Source organism: Mustela nigripes, chromosome 12 (genome assembly GCF_022355385.1).
Source record: "Mustela nigripes isolate SB6536 chromosome 12, MUSNIG.SB6536, whole genome shotgun sequence".
NCBI lineage: Eukaryota > Metazoa > Chordata > Mammalia > Carnivora > Mustelidae > Mustela > Mustela nigripes.
In genome coordinates this window covers 75,043,116-75,064,037 of record NC_081568.1, presented here as the reverse complement: position 1 = coordinate 75,064,037, position 20,922 = coordinate 75,043,116, and the positions used below count along the sequence as shown (strand labels likewise).

Sequence of the window (20,922 nt, the reverse complement as noted above, 5' to 3'; positions counted from 1 at the left end):
GTGAGGTGATAGCTCATTGCAGTTTTGATTTGCATTTCCCTGATGGTGAGTGATGATGAGCATCTTTTCATATGTCTGTTTGTCATCTGGATGTCTTCTTTGGAGGGATGTCTGTTCATGTCTTCTGCCCATTTTTAAACCAGATTATTTGTTTCTTGGGTGTTGAGTTTTATAAGTTCTTTATGTATTTTGGATACATATCCGTTTATCGGATATGTCATTGGCAAGTACCTTCTCCCACTGGAGCCCCAAATTTTAAAGCTAAGTCATGCAAATCAATTCTGTTTCCTTACCCAGTGCCTGAAACTCAAAATACCCAAGTGGTTAGCACCTTGATATTATGTATCTGCTTTTTACAGAACACTGCCAGGTCACTGGATGGTTGGAGTACATGGCAGGGGGTGGGATGTCCATGACAGAAATGGAAGCCAGTCTCCTCTTCTGCAGGAATTTGAAGAGCAGATGTAGTCAGAGTGGTTCAAGGAACATCCCTCTTATTTTCCCAGTTACTTTTTAGTAATATTCTGCTAATTACTTACCTGTTTATACTTGAAGTTTACAGAGTAGCAAACTTTGGAAGAGTGTAAGGCTTGCTGAAAAACAAACATCTTTTCTTATGTAGAATACTGGCAAAAACTAACAATGTCCACAGGGTTGGTAGATACTAAGAGATCTTAGTTGTCTGTGATATTGGTGAAGATAAAGCAGTTTGAATTGGACAGACCTGACTCTGAACCCAGATTCTCCCATGTTCCCTAGCTGAGTCACCTTGAGCTTCTCTCTGAGCTTTTGAGTCCTTTTCTATAAGGTGAACATTACCATCTATCTGGCTGGATTATTTTGTCACATAATAGATATTTAGTAAGTGGTAGTTTATATTATTATTTCCTATAGTATTTCTTAGTAGAAGTATATGATCCAGATTAAGGGCAGAGTTAATTGTTTTTTATTCCCACACCCCTTTCCACAAAAGAGTAGAGTGAGTGCGAGAGATTGAGAAATGATGAAACCAGAATTGTTTTTGTTTTAATTTTTAAGAGAATATTTGGTATAAACTTGTCCTTATTGGTGATGAAGATTTAGTGAGCATTATGGTTTTGTTTGCCTCAGTTAAAATTCATTGTTTTACTTGCAAAAGCTAGTTTATAGACTAATAGCCTTGGACAGCAGGCATTGAAGCTGATCAAAGGAGCCAAAGAAAGAACTAAGCCTCGGACTTCTCCCATCTTTCTAGAGCCCTCTAGCCTTGATATTTATACTCTCATTATGTTATATATTTTATTTTTAGTCATAAAACAGGTTTTATTGTCTTTATATCTTGATAAACATTAATTAATATAGTAGGTGATTCTCTGACCCATACTTTTACCAACTTAGGGGAAATAAAAATTGAGGAGTATCATGAAAAATAAAAGGGGCATCTAAACTCGGAGTCCCAGTTATTTGTGTTAAGACTGTATTATAACAGAAGCCTGATGAAGAAAGGCTTCCTTATTTTGTTTCCCACCCTGCTGCAGCTGTCTTTACCTCCGTAGAGGACTCCCTGTTAACTGCTCTCTCATTATGATTATGTGCTTGAAGTAATTATTTTTTCTTTTGATTTCAGTAGATCCTAGATGACCTGTTGACTCCCTGACACTGATAGTATTCTCTGAGGACCTAAGCAAGAGGGGCCTCTGCCCCGGATCTTGTGTGTAGAGGACCCAGATATCGCAAACTTTAAAAAAGTAGTGTCATTTCAGATCTAACACTCAATGCTGGTAGAGCAACTTGTCATCCAAACATTTACTCTAGTGACAAACACCTTTCAGGTCCCAGACACACTTCGCCTTGTTACTGACCCTGAAGCCCTGGAAACAAATGTCATGAAGGTTATGGGCTATTGATGGTGGTTATGGACACTGCTTTGACGTGTAGAGAGGATATGTAATTGCGGAACCTTGTAGGTGAAAGGACAGACTAATTAACTTAGCCTGAGTGTAATAAATTCCTGTATAATGAATTAATCACTTTCCAGTACTGCTAACCATCTTTATTCTTGTTTCTCTTTCTATTCCAGTTTGTGTTTCTACTTAAAAATTAAGTTAAGGGGCACCTGGGTGGCTCAGTGGGTTAAAGCCTCTGCCTTTGGCTCAGGTCATGATCCCAGGGTCCTGGGATCGAGCCCCACATCAGGCTCTCTGCTAGGCAGCAGCCTGCTTCCCTTCCTCTCTCTCTGCCTACTTGTGATCTCTCTCTCTCTCTCTCTGTCAAATAAATACATAAAATTTTTTTTAAAAAATTAGGTTAATATTTTAAACAGTGGTCCATGGTAGCTGAGGGATATTCTGCAATATTAAGCAATTCATATTACTTTTAAACTTTATGTATGAGAGTCCAGATAAAATATATGTGATGCCTATGGTTGACATTAGCAATAAATGAGCCTTGATAGACTTGTGAGTAGTTCTATTTTTGAAAAATACATAATAGAGTTTTAATAAGTTTTTAACAAATTACATAAAAAATTTAACTTTGTTATAATTTTATTTAAATTGGTATTTGTTAATTATAATTTGTATATTGCCTTTTAATTTTATAAGTAATTTTTGGAAGTTTAGAAAAAAGATTACATTTGAAAACAGATATAAAAAATAATTTTAGGGGCTCCTGGGTGGTACAGTTGGTTAAGTTTCCCATTCCTGGTTTTGGCTTAGGTCATGATCTCAGGGTTGTGAGGTGGAGAGCCCTGTGCCCAGCTCCATGCTCAGCGTTAAGTCTGCTTGAGATTCTCTCCCTCTGTCCCTCCTGTTTATTCTCTCTCTCAAATAAATAATTAAATCTTGAAAAAAACAATTTTAGTTTTTGATTTTGCACAATTAATAAATATATTTTGAGGATAGTATGTTCAAATTTTGTATACTTTGAATAAGTTTTATTTTATTTTTAATCCTTTAGATCCTTACTGGCAATGTGACACAGAGCATGAGAAAGGCTTATTTATAACAACATAACTAGTGATTTTGATGAAATTAAGGTAAGAGAAATAAATTTTTTAGAACACATCATAATTTATGCATCATGTGTGTCTTTATTTTCATTATTTATCCATACATTGCCCGCTTATCAACATTAAACCCAGACATATGTAATAATACTTAAATTCAGTGGTCTTTGATATTTTGTCAACTTTTAGTCAACCTGGTCTTTTAGTCATGTTTTAGTCAACTTATTTTTTTTAGTAAAAATCATAGCTCTGCATGCTAAATTTTGTCAAGGTATATGGATTAAATACCTCTCCAACTTTATTTTGTATCTCTGTATCCCTCCCTTCCAGACAAGTTCCTCCCAACCCCAGTTTTAGGGAGAAGTTTTACTGGGGAGCAGTGTGATCCTCTTTACTCTATAGGAACTCTGAGCTGGTGGCTCACTTTTATACCTGTCTTAGGATCAGATCTCACCTTCTCTTACCTCTCTTTGATGACGGCTGATCTGGTTTTGTGAGGGAGGGTAGAGGTAGAGGTGGGAATTGGTAATGTAAGCCAGGAAATCTTTAAAAGACACATGATAATAATAATAATAACTTATGGATAAAACATCATTTAACAAATGTTGTGCCCCTATTACAAACAGTGTCACATTATCATCAATACCCTCATTTGTGACTCAATATTAGCCCACATTCATTTCTAGGAATTATCCTAGGGAAGTGACAGTCTGGGACAGTGATATCTGGACATGTTGGTTATACCCTCATATCCAGGCCTAATCAGTGTACTGTGATGGTATGGCAGACAAATGTGTCAAAGCATGAAAACCTCCAAAAGAACTTTCACTAGAATTTTATTTGAAATGTTGGGGTCAGTTAATTCCAAATATTCCTTTTGTTGCCTTCATCCTTGGGTATTCATCGCAAAGCAAGGTCTCGCAGGCACGGTTCCTCTCCTACACCCTCTCGCCCACTTCATTCAGAACTTCACATGGTCCTTCTCACAGATTGTGTATATTCAGTTGATTCTCAAAGATGCCATGTTTATGAATTCCCTTACTTACTAAGATTTATTTGTAGCCCCCCAGTCAGTACCCTGCTTTAGTGGCCGTTCATGGGCAGGTGTGGAGTGGTGAAAAATTGGTATCACCTGACGAGCACATTTCCAGCTGAGGTTGAACAAGGTAACGATTCTGACTCTCTTTCAGCTCTTGTACTGTATTTAAGTGTCCTTTTTGTGGTCTGTTTAGTGGCATATTTTCCACATTTTTATGCTTTTTGTTGGTGATTTCACTGTTTAATATAGTCCTCCATCAGTTACCTGTGTGGCTCAGTCAGTTAAGCACCTGCCTTCAGCTCAGGTCATGATCTCATGGTCCTGGGATCAAGTCCCACACTGGGCTCCTTGCTCAGCCTGCTTCTCCCTCTCCTGCAGCTCCCCACTGCTTGTGCTTTCTCTCTCTCTGACACATAAATAAACAAAATCTTTGAAAAAAGAAATAGTTCCCATCTGTAGGGCTGAAGTGCTATCCAGTATTTCTAAGTGCAAGAAGGCTGTAATGTGCCTTACAGAGAAAGTGTCTGTGTTAGATAAGCTTCATTGGGGCTATACTTAGACTGCTATAGTTACGGTTATATAGTTATACTGCTGTTGCATGAGTGTATTAAATAAGTATCTTTAAATAGAAGTCTCTTTATTTATTTTGTTTTGTTTTTTTACATGTTGGGTGTCTGGTTTATTCAAACTGTCAGTCAGAGGCTCCCACCTCTGCCCTGGGCCAGGCACAGGAAGTGAGTAACTGGGAGCTATGGAGCTGAATAGGGCAGAGCTGGGCAGGTATCAGAAGATAAAAGGAGCTCAGCTGAGCAGCCAGAGCAGCATCAGGGCCAGGCTGAGCAGGAAGGAAAGGCCAAAGCCTGCAGAGCTCAGCCCCACTCATGGCTTCAGCATAGAACCTCACCACGTCCCTGTTGGGATTGCCCTGTGCTGGGTCAAACCATATCTGGATGCAGGAGCCACTGCCTCAGCTGTAGTTGCTCAGTTTGTAGGAGTGGCTCCAGATCTCACTGCACAGAGCGGCAGGTGCAGGGAAGGAGAAATGGAAGGGGTGCAGGGAGCTCCCACTGGGTACCACTTTTATCTTGACATCCAGTCCTGGCCTTTGTGACAGTTGTTCTCATAGGTTTAGGAAGTGTGGCAGCCTTCCCAGCAGTGCAGACAGCCCAGCCCGCTTCAGCTCTCTTCAAATAGGGTCACATCAAGACGTGCTCTTTGTGCCAGCTGTGGCTCACCTGCTGGCCCTAGAGCCCCAGGTTAGGAGCACTCATACTGGTAGGTGTCCTGGATGAGGTACTGTTTGCAAGCAGGTGCCGTCTGTCCGCAGTGGTCCCAGTTCAGTCTGTACAGGTGGGAAATACCCTTCTGGGCTTCCCAGGTGATGTTGGCAAAGCAGCAGGGATTCTTCCTTTTATGAAGCTTGTTCTCTGGCCTTGGCTTTTCCTTGCGGGGCTTGACATCCATACAGATATTGAGAAGCTCAGTCCTAGGCTGGGCTGCCGATACTGTGGCTGCCCCCACCTGAAGGAGCAGCAGCTGTGTTAACCACCAGCTGGGCCATGTCAGTCTCTGAATCCTGTGACAACTGGGGAGTGTTAAGTCCTCCAAAGACCTCAGAAAGTAAAGGGCCACTGGATCCCTCACACCTCTCTTCTGGCTTCATAAGTTGAACAAAAGTATCTTTAAAAAGAAATTCAAAACAAGGTCATGAATTGATTGGTTGTCAAAAACATGACTAGAGGTGCACAAGAATCCAATCTTGTGTTTTTCCTAGTGTTCACTAATTCACTGTTCATGGCAAATTTATAGGACATAACTACTATACTTTATGAGAATTGGCTTTGCCTATCTTTCTACGTATCTCAAGCTCCCCATTGCCATTTCAGAACACCTTTTTTCCAACTTTGTGGAATTTCAGTCCAATTAGGTGTATCCCTTTAACCCTTTACTTTGCTGTAATTTTCTGATTCAGTTCATTATATTCTTTCTCACCTCTAAGTTCAACAAACATTAATGCAGTTGAACTGATTGATCTTTTTTTAAAATAAAGATTTTATTTATTTATTTGACAGACACAGATCTTAAGTAAATACACAGACACAGATCTTTTTTTTTAAATTTTTAACTTTTAATTTTGTATAAACATATAATATATTTTTATCTGTGAATCGCCAGGTTTACACATTTCACAGCACTCAACAAAGCATATACCCTCCCCAGTGTCCATAACCCCACCCCTCTTCTCCTTACCCCCCTCCCCCCAGCAACCCTCAGTTTGTTTTGTAAGGTTAAGAGTCACTTATGGTTTATCTCCCTCCCAATCCCATCTTGTTTCATTTATTTTTCTCCTACCCACTTAAGCCCCCATGTTGCATCACCACTCACAGACACAGATCTTAAGTAGACAGAGAGGCAGGCAGAGAGAGAGGAGGAAGCAGGCTCCCTGCTGAGCAGAAAGCCCGATGCAGGGCCTCGATCCCAGAACTCTGGGATCACGACCCGAGCCGAAGGCAGAGGCTTTAACCCAGTGAGCCACCCAGGCACCCCGAACTGTTTGATCTTTATTGCTTTTTGCATCTTGCTTAAGAGATTCTTCCCTGTTCTGAGGTCATGAAGATATTCTGCTGTACAGTCTTTTAAAAGCTTTTCAGCTTTTTTTTTTTTTTTAAAGATTTTATTTGTTTATTTGACAGGCAGAGATCACAAGTAGGCAGAGAGGCAGGCAGAGAGAGAGAAGGGGAAGCAGGCTCCCTGCCAAGCAAAGAGCCTGATGCAGGGCTCGATCCCAGGACCCTGGGGTCATGACCTGAGCTGAAGGCAGAGGCTCCAACCCACTGAGCCACCCAGGCGCCCCAGCCTTTTTTTTTTTTTAAGGTTTATTTTTTTAAGAGAGAGGGATCATGTGCCCATGCATGGTAGGGGGAGGGGCAAAGGGAGAGAGAATCCCAAGCAGACTGTGCACTGAGCATGGAGCCCGACATGGGGCTCGATTTCACGATGCTGCAATCATGACCTGAGCCGAAATCAAGAGTAGGAAGCTTAGGTGACTGAATCATCCATTATCCCCCCAAATTTTTCAGTTTTGACTTTCACATTTAGGTTTATAATCTACTTAAAATTGTTATTTTTATGGTGTAAGTTAGAAATACAATTTCATTTTATTCTCATAGACACTTGATTATTCCAGAAATTTTTATTGAAAAGGCAGTCTTTCTCTCATTACTTTTCAGTGGCATCTCTGTCATTTATCAAGTTTACATATGTATAGTTCTATTTCTGGCTATCTATTTTGTTCTTCTTCTTTTTTTTTTTTTTTTTTAAGATTATTTATTTATTTAGGGTGCCTGGGTAGCTCAATTGGTTGGGTGGCTGCCTTCAGCTAGGGTCGTGATCCTGGAGTCCTGGGATCAAGTCCCACATCAGGTTCCCAGCTCCACGGGGAGTCTGCTTCTCCCTCTGACCTTCTCCCCTCTTGTGTTCTTCTCCCCTCTCATGCTCTCTCTCACTGTCTCTCTGTATCAAATTAAAAAATAAAAAAGATTATTTGAAAGAGAGGGAGAGAGAGAGAAAGAGGGAACTCACAAGTAGAGGGGAAGGAGCAGAGGGAGAGGGAGAAGCAGACTCCCTGCTAAGCAGGGAGCCCAATGCAGAGCTGGATCCTAGGACCCTAGGATCATGACCTGAGCCGAAGGCAAACAAATAACTAAGACATCCAGGCCCCCCCATAAATAAAATATTTTTTAAATAAAGGAATTATGGCTATGGCTATTAGTATAGGGAACTGATTAAAATAAATAAAAAATCAAGTATGTTTTTGAGGAAGAATTGTTCATCAAAAGTACCATCAGCCTGCATTCAGTCTGCAATTGGTGGCCCCATAATTCTATGGGAAGGAAACGTGTAGAGAAAGCTTCTAAGTCCCCAAACAGGGCATATTTTCCAAGGCTCTCTTCATAGTGACTAATAATAATTGATAAGGAACACCTTTCCAGAGGGCAGAACCGAGGGCCACGGTGAGCCGTGTTTTAGGGAGTCACTCCTAGTTAGAGAAAACAAGACCTATTCAAGAAATATTCCACTTTCCTAGAGTAGGAATGCTTGTAATTGTCTGCCCATTGGGATTTATAATTGTGTCTTCCATCTTTATCCTTCCAAATGAGAGTTTTATTGTAATTATCCTGACCCTGTTCTACTCTCATGTATATATATTGGGGTGGGGTGAAACAGATAACTTGGATTATTAGTTAACAGGCATCTAGGTTAAAAATGAACGTCTTCTAGGGCACCTGGGTGGCTCAGTGGGTTAAGCCTCTGCCTTCAGCTCAGGTCATGATCTCAGGGTCCTGGGATCAAGCCCCATATCGGGCTTCCTGCCCAGCAGGGAGCCTGCTTTCCTCCTCTCTCTGTTTGCCTCTCTTCCAATTGTAATCCCTCCTGATGTCAAATAAATAAATATATTTGAAAAAAAATGAACCTCTTCTAGATCTGATATTGAAATGAACACATCTGAGATCTTGGACTTTGAGCTCAGAGCAGTAACTGTGTGGGACCCTAGGGTCTTCCCTTTTGGGGAGGAGGTAAGTATTTAGTATGTGATGGGATGGGAACTGAATATTTAGTAATAAGAAGCATGGGCTGTGATTTTTAAAAAATTATTTATGGATTTGGTACCCATTTTTACAAGAGGATTGTACTCAAAATAAGCAGAAGTGATGTATATTGCCTCTTTCAGAAGATTTAAGGGTTACTTTGTGTTTTGTCATAAGTCTCTTTGCTTTCTCCTGTGACAGGCATTAATGTTTCAGATAATGGCTTACTTGCCAGTCTTGGTCCCATAGCAAAGAAGATATCAGCTGAAGTGCTGACCCACAGTGAACACAGAAAGCACAAAACAAACATTTGCGGTCATAAGCCACTGGGATATTTGTCATTTATTGTTGCCACATAACCTATTCTTCCATAGCCAATACAACCATGCTTACAATATTAAAAAAGACAAAATGCAAGCCTAAAATTGTCTTCAGAAAATAGAAAATTATAAAAAGGAGCAGAAAATATTTGAAAAAGAACCAAATAGACCTTCAGTAAATGATAACTATATAACCTAAAAAAAATTCAGCTTAACAGTTTGACGGAAGATTGATCATGCTAAAGAGAGAATTAGTGAACTAGAACATAGATCTGTAGATACTACCAGGAATGCTTTTTTTTTTTTTTTAGATTTTATTTATTTATTTGACAGACAGAGATCGCAAGTAGGCAGAGAGGCAGGCAGAGAGAGAGAGGAGGAAGCAGGCTCCCCACTGAGCAGAGAACCCGATGCGGGGCTCGATCCCAGGACCCTGAGATCATGACCTGAGCCGAAGGCAGAGGCTTTAACCCACTGAGCCACCCAGGCACCCAACCAGGAATGCTTTTAAGAGAGACCAAAAAATGATGGAAAACACAGAAGTGGGATTAAGATGTATGGTGGATAGAGTGAGAGGATTTATTCATTTAGTTGGGATTACATAAGAAAAGTTGAGAAAGAATGGGGCAGAGGCAATATTTGAAGATGTAATGACTGAAGCTCTTTTAGAATGAATTAAAGAAGCTCAATAATCCCAAATAGTATCAATAAAAATAAATCTACCCATAAAGTTTCACATTACAGAAACTACAAAAAATAGACAAAGAAAACAAAATCTCTGAAGCACCAGAGGAACAGAGTGGTTGACTTCAAAGGAGCAGTAGTTGGGTTAATAGTTAACTTCCTAACAGCCACAATGCAAATCAGGTGATAGTGGAATGGTATCTTGAAAGGGCTCATGTAAAATATCTGCCCATGTAGAACTGGAATTAAAGATATCTTTCATGAATGAGGGTGAAAGAATAATGGACAAAACCTGATAAATGGAAAGCTGAGAGAGTTGATCTCTAGCAGATGCTACCTATAGGAAATTCTGAAGAGTGAACTTGAGACAGAAGGAGAGTGATCCTTGAGGGAGGAGCTGAGGTGCAAGAAGGAAAGAAGAGCAAAGAAGGTGGCAAGTATATGGGTAGACACTGTAAAGCCAGCAATAATAATGTCCTAGTGTGGTTAAATAAGTAAAATTGCACACCAGTGACAACAGCCATGATTTAATCTGGGAGGGGGCTAGTGCATTTTAAAAGATCCTCATATCACCTGAAAATAGTTGGTAAAGATGCTCTTTAGCTTTGGCTTTGGTAAAGTAAATATGCACACAGTTGTTTCTAGGGTAACTACAAGAGGTAGAACCAGTGCATTATTTCCAAACCAGTCCATGAAGAAAAGGAATGATAAAATACTCACTGTTGGCAGGTGGAAGTTTGTCAAAGCAACAAGGATGACTTTCAGGTTTCTAAATTTGGCAATGAGGTGGATGAGAATACTCTTCCCTGAAGTAGACAACAGGAGGAAGAGGAAGTGTGGAAGAAGAATGGTGAGTTCCCTGTGTGGGACAAGTTGAATGTGAGGTGTCTAAGAAATGACTGAGTGGGGATGACCAGAAGGCAGCTGTTGAGTGTCCTCAGGGAGGCACAGGGCCGAGGCAGGTTTTTTGTTTTTTTAATCTTTTTGTTTGTTTGGTTTTGGGAGCGTCTTTATTTTTTAAGTTAATTATTTTATTAACATATAATGTATTATTTGCCCCAGGGGTACAGATATGTGAATTGTCAGAATTGCACATTTCACAGCACTCACCAAAGCACATACCATCCCCAATGTCCATAACCCAACCACCCACTCCCTACCCTCTTCCCCTCAGCAACCCTCAGTTTGTTTTGTAAGATTAAGAGTCTCTTATGGTTTGTCTCCCTTCCAGTCCCATCTTGTTTCATTTTTTCCTTCCCTATCCCCCATGGTCTCCTGACCCTACCTCTCAAATTCCTCATATCAGAGAGATCCTGTGATAATGGTCTTTCTCTGATTGTCTTATTTCGCTCAGCATAATACCCTCTTGTTCCATCCATGTCATTGCAAATGCAAGATTTCATTTCTTTTGATGGCTGCATAGTATTCCATTGTATATATATATACCACCTCTTCTTTATCCATTCATCTGTTGATGGCCATTTAGGTTTTTTTTCATAGTTTGGCTATTGTGGACATTGCTGCTATAAACATTGGAGTGCATGTACCCCTTCAGTTCCCTATATTTATATCTTTAGGATAAATACCCAGTAGGAACCTCCATGCTGTTTTCCAGGGTGGCTGCACCAGCTTGCATTCCCACCAACAGTGTAGGAGGGTTTCCCTTTCTCCGCATCCTCACCAGCATGTCATTTCCTGACTCGTTAATTTTAGCCATTCTTACTGGCGTGAGGTGGTATCTGATTGTGGTTTAGATTTGTATTTCCCTGATGCCAAGTGATATGGAGCACTTTTTCCTGTGTCTGTTGGCCATCTGGATGTCTTCTTTGCAGAAATGTCTGTTCGTGTCCTCGGCCCATTTCTTGATTGGATTATTTGTTCTTTGGGTGTTGAGTTTGATAAGTTCTTTATAGATTTTGGATACTAGCCCTTTATCACATATGTCGTTTGCAAATCTCTTCTCCCTTTCTGTCAGTTGTCTTTTGGTTTTGTTGACTGTTTCCTTTGCTGTACATAAGCTTTTGATCTTGATGAAGTCCCAATAGTTCGTTTTTGCCCTTGCTTCCCTTGCCCTTGGTGATGTTTCTAGGAAGAAGTTGCTGTGGCTGAGGTCGAAGAGGTTGCTGCCTGTGTTCTCTTCAAAGATTTTGATGGATTCCTGTCTCACATTGAGGCCTTTCATCCATTTTGAGTCTCTTTTTGTATGTGGTGTAAGGAAATGGTCCAGTTTCATTCTTCTGCACGTGGCTGTCCCATTTTCCCAACACCATTTGTTGAAGAGACTGTCTTTTTTCCATTGGACATTCTATCTTGCTTTGTCGAAGACTAGTTGACCATACAGTTGAGGGTCTATTTCTGGGCTCTCTATTCTGTTTCATTGATCTATGTGTCTGTTTTTGTGCCAGGACCATACTGTCTTGATGATGACAGCTTTGTAATAGAGCTTGAAGTCTAGAATTGTGATACCACCAACTTTGGCTTTCTTTTTCAACATTCCTCTGGCTATTAAGGGTCTTTCCTGGTTCCATATAAATTTTAGAATTATTTGTTCCATTTCTTTGAAAAAACTTGATGGTATTTTGATAGGGATTGCATGAAACGTGTAGATTGCTTTAGGTAGCATAGACATTTTCACAATATTTGTTCTTCCAATCCATGAGTATGGAATGTTTTTCCATTTCCTTATGTCTTCCTCAATTTCTTTCATGAGTACTTTCTAGTTTTCTGAGTACAGATTCTTTGCCTCTTTGGTTAGGTTTATTCCTAGGTATCTTATGGTTTTGGGTGCAATTGTAAATGGAATTGACTCCTTAATTTCTCTTTCTTCTGTTTTGTTGTTGGTGTATAGAAATGCAACTGATTTCTGTGCATTGATTTTACATCTTGACACTTTACTGAATTCCTGTATTAGTTCTAGCAGTTTTGGAGTGGAGTCTTTTGGGTTTTCCACATAAAGTATCATATCATCTGCAAAAAGTGAGAATTTGACTACTTCCTTGCCGATTTAGATACCTTTTATTTCTTTCTGTTGTCTGATTGCTGAGGCTAGGACTTCATAGTACTATGTTGAATAGCAGCAGTGGTAGTGGACATCCTTGCCGTATTCCTGACCTTAGGGGAAAAGCTGTCAGTTTTTCCCCATTGAGAATGATATTTGGTGTGGGTTTTTCATAGATGGCTTTGATGATATTGAGGTAGGTACCCTCTATGCTTACACTGTGAAGAGTTTTGATCAAGAAAGGATGCTGTACTTTGTTAAATGCTTTTTAGCATCTATTGAGAGGATTAATGCATTGTATCACATTGATTTGCAGATGTTGAACCAACCTTGCAGCCCAGGAATAAATCCCACTTGGTCATGGTGAATAATCCTTTTAATGTACTGTTGGATCTTATGGGCTAGTATTTTGGTGAGAATTTTTGCAACTGTGTTCATTAAGGATATTGGTCTGTAATTCTCCTTTTTGATGCAGTCTTTGGCTTTGGGATCAAGGTAATGCTGGCCTCATAAAATGAGTTTGGAAGTTTTCCTTCCATTTCTATTTTTTGGAAGTTTCAGGAGAATAGGTATTAATTCTTCTTTTTGGTAGAATTCCCCTGCGAAGCCATCTGGCCCTGGGCTCTTGTTTGTTGGGAGATTTTTGATGACTGCTTCAATCTCCTTACTGGTTATGGGTCTGTTCAAGTTTTTTATATCTTCCTGGTTCAGTTTTGGTAGTGTATACATCTCTAGGAATGCATCCATTTCTTCCAGATTGTTGTTTGCTGGTGTATAGTTGCTCATAATATGTTCTTGTAATTGTTTGTATTTCTTTGGTGTTGGTTGTGATTTCTCCTCTTTCATTCATGATTTTCTTCATTTGAGTCCTTTAATTTTCATTTGTTTTTGTGAATTTTTCAATTCTTTAATTTCCTGGTTGACACATTCATTCTTTAGTAAGATGCCCTTTAGTCTCCATGTGTTTGAGTTCTTTCCAACTTTCCTCTTGTATTTGAGTTCTGGCTTCAGAGCATTTTGGTCTGAAAATATGCAGGGAATGATCCCAGTCCTTTGGTACTGGTTGAGACCTGATTTGTGACCCAGGATCTGGTCTATTCTGGAGAATGTTCCATGTACACTAGATAAGAATGTGTATTCTCTTGCTTTGGGATGGCATGTTCTGAATATATCCATGATGTCCATCTGGTCCAGTGTATCATTTAAGGCCTTTATTTCCTTGTTGATCTTTTGTTTGGATGATCTGTCCATTTCAGTGAGGGGGTTGTTAAAGTCCCCTACTATTGTATTATTGTTGATTTGTTTCTTTGATGTTGTTATTTATTGGTTTATATAATTTACTGCTCCCATGTTAGGAGCATAGATATTTAAACTCGTTAGATCTTCTTGTTGGACAGACCCTTTAAGTATAATATAGTGTCCTTATTCATCTCATATTATAGTCTTTGACTTAAAATCTAATTTATCTCATATAAGGATTGCTACCCCAGCTTTCTTTTGATGTCCATTAGCATGGTAAATTCTTTTCTACCTCCCAACTTGAAATCTGCAGGTGTCTTTTGTTCTAAAATGAGTTTCTTGTAGATAGCATATCGATGGGTTTTGTTTTTTTATCCATTCTGATACCCTGTGTCTTTTGATTGGGGCATTTAGCCCATTTACATTCAGGTTAACTATTGAAAGATATGAATTTAGTGTCATTGTATTGCCTATAAGGTGACTGTTACTGTATATTGTCTCTGTTCCTTTTAGGTCTACTCCTTTTAAGCTCTCTCTTTGCTTAGAGGACCCCTTTCAATATTTCCCGTAGGGCTGGTTTGGTGTTTGCAAATTCTTTTAATTTTTGTTTGTCCTGAAGCTTTTTATCTCTCCTTCTATTTTCAGTGATAGGTTAGCTGGATATAGTATTCTTGGCTGCATACTTTTCTCATTTAGTGCTCTGAATATATCATGCCCGTTCTTTCTGGCCTGCCAGGTCTCTGTGAATTGGTCTGCTGCTAATCTAATATTTCTACCATTGTATGTTATAGGCTTCTTGTCCTGAGCTGCTTTCTGGATTTTCTCTTTGTCACTAAGACTTGTAAGTTTTACTATTAGATGATGACCTATTTTTATTGATTTTGAGGGGGTTTCTCTGTGCCTCCTGGATTTTGATGCTTGTTCCCTTTGTCGTATTAGGGAAATTCTCTACTATAATTTGCTTCTGTATACCTTCTGCCGCTCTCTCTCTTTCTTCTTCTTCTGGAATCCCAATTCTTCTTTTTTTTTAAAGATTTTATTTATTTATATGACAGACAAGTAGGCAGAGAGGCAGATAGAAAGAGAGAGAGAGGAGGAAGCAGGCTCCCTGCTGAGCAGAGATCCTGATTCTGGGCCTGCTCCCAGGACCCTAGGATCATGACCTGAGCTAAAGGCAGAGGCCTTAACCCACTGAGCCACCCAGGCACCTCTTGGAATCCCAATTATTCTAATATTGTTTTGTCTTATGGTATCACTTATCTCTTGAATTCTCCCTTAATTGTTCAGTAGTTGTTTGTCTCTCTTTTGCTCAGCTTCTTTATTTTCTGTCATTTGGTATCCTATTTATCATTAATTTTCTCTTCTGCCTCATTTGTCCTAGCAGTAAGAGCCTCCATTTTTTATTACACCTCATTAATAGCTTTTTTTTTTTTTTAACTCCAAGTTGGTTAGATTTTAGTTCTTTTATTTCTCTAGAAAGGGCTTTTATTTCTCCAGACAGGTTTCTCTAATATCTTCCATGCCTTTTTCAAGCCCAGCTAGCACCTTGGAATCATTGTTCTGAACTCTAGTTCTGACATATTACCAATGTCCGTATTGATTAGGTCCCTAGCTGTTGGTACTGCCTCTTGTTCCTTTTTTTTGTGGTGAGTTTTTCCACCTTGTCATTTTATCCAGATAAGAATATATGAATGAGAGAATAAAATACTAAAAGGGTGGCAGAGGCCCAGAAAATGTATGCTATCCAAATCAGAAGAAACCTAGAACTGGGGGGAGAAGGAAGGGGGAGAAAAGAAATAAAAATAAAAAATATAAAATATTAAAAATATGTATATATTAGACTGGTGAATAGAACATAGCCACCCACTTGATTTTGGGTGTATTCTGGTCCCTTTTAAGAAACTCTCTCCCAAAATTTTAAAGAAAGAAAAACTTATATATATACAAAAATATAAGTAAACACAGTGAAGGGATGGGATATGACTGTAAAGATGAAAATTTAAAAAAATTCTAGAAAAGGAATTGATAATTTCGTTGGAAAAAGAAAAAAAAAGAGATCAGGCTGGAGACTAGAATAAAGCCAAGTCTAGATTTAGGGTATATTTTGATCTATTAGAGGAAATTGTATCCCAAAATTTTAAAGAAAAAAAACCTATATGTATACAAAAAATAAGATTAAAAGCAATGAAGGGATAAAATATGAGTATAACAATGAAGATTTTAAATGATTTTTTTAAAAAAGTTATTGTTAAGATAAACTAGTTTAAAAGTGCTAAAAGAAGAACGAGGAAAAGTTAAAAGAAATAGAATAAGAAAAAAGGTAAAATAAAAAAATTTAACTTTGCAAGACTAAAGGATCATGGTGAAAAAAGCCATGAATTCTATGTGTTTCTTTCCCCTAGCTCTGGAGTTCCACTGTTCTGGTAGATCACTGAACTTGGTCTTGGCTGGATGTTCTGGCTGATCTTCTAGGGGAGAGGGGCCTGTGGCAGTGATTCTGCAATGTCTTTTCCCAAGGTGGAGTTGCATCACTCTTGCCAGAGGCCAGGCTAAGTAATCTGCTGAGGTTCGCTCTCAGTAGCTTTTTTTCCCTGAACACTTTCTGTACAGTTTTGGAGGTCGGGAATGAAAATGGCAGCCTCCCAGTCCCCAGCCTGGAGGAGCCAAGCCCTGGGGGCCCCACTCCTCAGTGTGCGCTCAGAGAAAAGCAGTCAATCCCTCCTATCTCCCTGGTCTCTGGCCACGCTCTGTGCTCACCTGGCCTGTGACTGAGCATTTCTGTCTGGTATGTGGCCCTGTTTGGAATCTCCAAACCCAGTAGATTCCTGCCGTGTACTACCGCACCACTCCTCCCAGAGGAGGAAGGAGGGTGTCTCTCCAGATCTGCCACTTGTGGGGGTCACTGCTAGAAGAGCAGTGGCCAGACTGTGCCTTGGATCATGGTTTAAGGTAACCCCAAGCTGAGAGTGCACTGTTTGGCTCTGTCTCTGTAGTCGACTTCCCCACTCCGATACCTGGGGGCTCTACCACACTCAGACACTCCCGGTCTTTCTATGACCCCGCGGGATATGAGACCACACTGTTCCTGTGAGGGCTCCACCCCCGCTCAGCTTCTGGAGGGATGTCCCTCAATGGAGCAGACTTCTTAAAAGTTCTCATTTTGTGCTTGATTGCTCCACTGCTTGCTGGGAGTCAGCCCCTCCCATCGTGGGCTATCTTCCCATCGTTTTTGATTCACTTCTCTGCACATCCTCCCTTATAGAAAGTGGTTGATTTTCTGTTCCTAGACTTGCCGCTCTTCGCCTCTTCTATCTTCTGTTGAGTATGTAGGTGTTCAGAATGGTTTGATAACTATCAAGCTGAACTCCTGGGACCCGATGGCATTTCAGTCTGCTGCTCTCCACCATCTTGCTTCGATCCTTGGGAGCTTCTTCTTAAGTTTATTTTTTTTTTTCTTCTTAAGTTTAAAATGATTCTTAGTTTTTTCCTCAACTTATAAATTTGCTTAACTGTTTTGAGTTAATCTTGGCTCCACTGTCTTCTTATACATTTTTAACAGATTTTTCCAGTATCACCTGGAGCAAAATTGTGAAATTGATGTCTCTGGAAGCCTTTTTAAAAAGTAAAGTGCTTTTATGCTATAAAAAGATTGAGTTTGTCCTCCCTACCTTCCCCCACATCTAAAAGGCTGGATTTTTCCAAGTATAAGAAGAGTTGTGTTTTGGTTTTTATTTTCTGGATTTTTTTTTTTTAACTAATTAAGAATTTATTTTCTACTCTTCTCTGCCATCTGGTGGCTTGTGAATGGAACATTGCATTTGGAAGGAAAACAAGGAATTGGAGCTATTTTGAGATAAATAACTTACTGAAGAAAAGCAATATATGGTTGTATGTGTTTAACTTTGAAACTACCAAATCACAGCAGTAGTTTTGGGGCACAGAAATTTGTCTGTCTGTGGTATTTTCTGGATTTGGTACACACTCTTCTCTTTATCTCCTGTGTCCTGCTTCACCTTCTAAAATTTTTGACCTCCTGTGTAGTGCTAAGGAAACTGAGTAATCAAAGTTACAAATTCCCTTCTGCATTTAATTAAAGGCTTGTTGACATGTATGAGTGGTCTCCTATAGTTTCCATTTGGACATCATCTCCTCTGCTATCTCTGTAATACCTTGTAGTAGGCAGAAAAACAACCTCCACAAAGATGTCCTTATCTTTATTTCCAGACCTGTGAATGTGGTACCTTATGTGGCATAATGTGCTTTTAGGTAAGATTAAGTCCCAACGACCTTAAGAGAGGGAGACTATTTGGGGTTATCTGCGTGGGTATGGTTTAATCATATGGGCCCCTCTCCCTGCTAGTCAGAGAGTCAGAGAAAGGGGACTGAGGAGAGAGATCAAAGATGGGAGTGAAAAAAAAAAAACAAACCCAGAAATTTGAAGTGTGAAAGAATCTAGACTGGCTTTGTAGATGTAGGGAGGGGGCCATGAGCCAGGGAATGTGAAAGAAACCTTCTCTCTGCTATAGCCTCCAGAAAAGAATGCAGCCTTATTAACAGCTTAATTATAGCCTAGTGAAACTGGTGTCAGAATTCTTACATATAAAAGTGTGAGATAATAAATTTGTGATGTTTTAAGCCACTGGGTTTGATGTAATTTGTTACAACTATGATAGAAAACACCTCATGTTTTGTTAGAATTTGGTCTGGAGGCCTGGATTGGGAGGAGTGCAGAGCTAGCTTGAATTTGATCTAGTGTCAAACCTAGAGAATTGGTTGGTAATAAACTAGTTTCTTCAGCAAGTTTAATGATGCTCCTCTCTTTCCAAGTTATGTTGTGACCCTGTAAGAACCCATCTATCCTATTATTTTCACCCTCCTCTGTTTCCGGACTTTGTTGCTACTTCCTTTTTCAACGTGTTCCTCCTCTTTTCTTGACTAAAGGCAGGAGTTTGAAATAGATTTGCTTATCAGGTGAGGGCAAGTTCACAGTTCTTGATAATGAAAGTCTCATAATTTAGTAGGGGAAACTGACAAGTAAACAAATACTGCAAATCTGTCTGATAAAAGCAATAATAAGAGTGAGCATGGGATAGAAGCCTCAAACCTGGCCAACCAATTCAGGGGGCTGATTGATTCTTTTAATTCATTATCACAGATCATAACTGAGAACTCCAGATTTTCTGGAAATACTCCTAACTTTCCCAGCAATCTTAGATTCATCCCGCCATTCTCGGAAACAGCTCTTTCTCCTCTCTCTCCACAGGCTTTCTTCATTCCTCTTTCTGGTGGCTTAAAATATATCCACAAATTCTTTAATAATCTTCCTTTCCAGAAGTGGAGCTTAATTCCCCTCCCCCTTGAATATGGGCTGGACCTGGTGATTTGTTTCAAACAAACTAATACGTCAGAAGTGACTCTCTCTCTCCTCCCTCCTCCCATATATGTGAAATCATCACATTGTATGCTTTTAATATATTAAATTTTATTTGTCAATTATACCTTGACAAAACTAGAAGAAAAAGAAATGACTATGTATGACTTCTTGGACTAGGTCATAAAAAAACATTGTGGCTTCCCTTGCTCTCTGTTGCTCTAGAATCATTCACCCTGAAGGAAGCCAACTGCTATGTAAAAAGCTTCTTTATGGAGAGGGCCTCATGGCAAGGATAAGGTCAAAGGCCAAAAGCCTTGTGGGTGAGCAGTCTTAGAAGCAGATCCTCCAGCCCTGGCTGACATCTCGATGACAACCTCTGACAAACCCTGAATCTATCACCCAGGTAAGTCTTCTGTGAATACCTGGTTCACTCAAACTCTGAGATAGTAACTGTTTGTTGTTTTAAGCTGTTGAATTTGGGAGGTAGTTGGTCATAAGTAACTACTACAGATCTTGGTACTTGAAAGTGGAATTCCTTTATAATAAACCAAAAAAAATTCCAAAAATTTTGGAAAGAAGCAGTAGGCAGAAGCTGAAAGGACTTTGTGGAAAATGTTAGAGAAAAATTGAAGCCTCTTGAAGAGCCTGTGAGAAGAAGCCTCATGGCTTTTCAGGAGACCATGGTTGAAAGCTTAAGGGAAAGTAACAAAAATATTACTGGAAATGGAAGGAAAGGGGATCCTTTTTGTGTAGAAGTGGAAAGTTTAGCAACATTGTCAGCTGTGTTCATGTGGAAAGTAGCAAATATCCATAAAGAACTGGGTGGTTTAGGTAAAGAAATTGCCAGGTGGGATGGTAAAGCTGCTTCCTGGCTTCTTCTTACAGTCTCTGCTTATGGTAAAATGTTGAGAGAAGAGAGAGATCTGTTAAAGAAAAGTTGGTTAAACACAAAGGGACCAGGAATTATTAGTCTAAAAATTTCCCAGCATCTTCAGAAAGCAAATGGCGCTAAATTTAAGAACCGGCTTCTGGGCGAAGATGAAAATCCAGGGAACTGTGAGGAAAACATGATCTTCTGAGCTGCTAAGTTTTGGGGGGATGATTTTGTTTTATAGAAATGGGATTGATAGACTTTGTCATCCTTACTCAAAGTTGATCACTTCGCTTGAGACTCTGTGGAGAAACTAGCAGCCCTCTTTCATTTTCCTAACGCTGTGTGTGGTGTGCCAACATGTGTGTCTGGGTGCTCTGCTTCCTTCCCAATGAAATGAATACATGCCAGCCTTTCCATTAGTGCTTTCCAATCCATCCACATTTCAAGGACTTTATTTAAACAACAGACCTTCGCTCTCTTTTGTTGTCAGTTTCTCCCACTCTATTGATTGATTCTCATCAACAAACATGCTCTATTATCTGTCATCTTATGAAAACAAACCCTCATTTTATTCCATATCCCTTTCTCGCCATTACCCCATATCTGCAGCCCTTTACGAGAAAACTTCTTTGATGCTACTTCATTTGTCATTCCCCTTCAGTCCATCCCTTGTGTCTTCTGTCTCCATCATTCAGCTAAAAATTTGTTGGTTCGCATCACAAATCACCTTCATCCTACCCAAGCCACTGGTCTCTCTTCTAATCTTAGCTGACCTCTCAGTAGGATTTGCTTTAGGTAATGTTTCCCTTGCTATTTTTT

General features: G+C 39.6%; 1 long non-coding RNA gene and 1 pseudogene across 1 annotated transcript; one reads left to right on the top strand and one right to left on the bottom strand.

Annotated features, from left to right (window-relative positions):
• The first annotated feature begins 4,072 nt into the window (after window positions 1-4,072).
• Window positions 4,073-19,626, top strand: LOC132027884 (uncharacterized). Its single transcript, XR_009407236.1, has 3 exons — window positions 4,073-4,152; window positions 10,348-10,468; window positions 19,452-19,626. It is a non-coding gene; the product is annotated as an uncharacterized LOC132027884 (long non-coding RNA).
• On the bottom strand, window positions 4,827-6,036 carry LOC132028118 (folate receptor alpha-like; annotated as a pseudogene).
• Window positions 19,627-20,922: the final 1,296 nt, after the last annotated feature.